Genomic DNA, 822 nt, shown 5'->3' on the forward strand with positions numbered 1-822 from the left:
AAGGCTTTAGAGTTTTTTTTTCTTTGAAATGTTTTGGAAAGATTAAAGATGTTGTTTGCAAAACGTTGTAAATATACTAAGTAAGTACCATTGAATTGCACACTTTAAGATGATAATTTTTTTTTTTTTTGCAAGCAGAGAGAGATAGAAAGAAGAGAAACAGAGAGAATGGGTGCTCTAAAAGAACTGCAAAAGAACTCCAGATGCATGCCCCACCTTGTGCATCTGGTTTTATGTGGGTATGGGTCATTAGGCTTTGCAGACAAACACCTTAACTGCTGAGCCATCTCTCCAGCCTCAGTAATTGTGTTTTTATCATTTTACCTGAATGAAAGTCAGTGGTGGTGCACACCTTTAATTCCAGCACTCATGAGGTAGAGGTAGGATATTTAAAATATGAAACGCTTCATGAATTTACATGTCATCTTTGCACAGAGACATGCTAATCTCTGTATTGTTCCAATATGTGCTGCCTAAATTGAGCATGCTTCTCAGTCCTCTTGTGTAACCTCGTCATGCTGGGATTCTCTTCTGTGGTCACCAAAGACACATGACTGTCTGTAAGACCCCAAAGAACTCACTCAGCATTTCTGGCTTTGTCTATTTCTTTCTTCACTGGAAATCTTCCTACCTCGGCCCAGCTATCCTTCCTTTTATTGAGCAGAGAACTACTGCAGTGCCTAGGCACAGGCAGAGACATAAGCGTCAATTATAACTTTATTTTAAAAATTAAAAATAGGAATTACAAAAACAGAATGGGATGATAAAAAAGCAGAAGAGAAAGAACAAAAGTTAGGGTAAAGAGGGAGAGAAAAAAAGAGG

General features: G+C 38.0%; 1 pseudogene; it reads right to left on the bottom strand.

The window, feature by feature from the left end:
* Positions 1–390: 390 nt before the first annotated feature.
* LOC123462555 lies at positions 391–484 on the bottom strand (annotated as a pseudogene).
* Between the last annotated feature and the right edge of the window lie 338 nt (positions 485–822).

The sequence above is a fragment of the Jaculus jaculus genome, chromosome 7, assembly GCF_020740685.1.
Source record: "Jaculus jaculus isolate mJacJac1 chromosome 7, mJacJac1.mat.Y.cur, whole genome shotgun sequence".
Classification (NCBI taxonomy): domain Eukaryota; kingdom Metazoa; phylum Chordata; class Mammalia; order Rodentia; family Dipodidae; genus Jaculus; species Jaculus jaculus.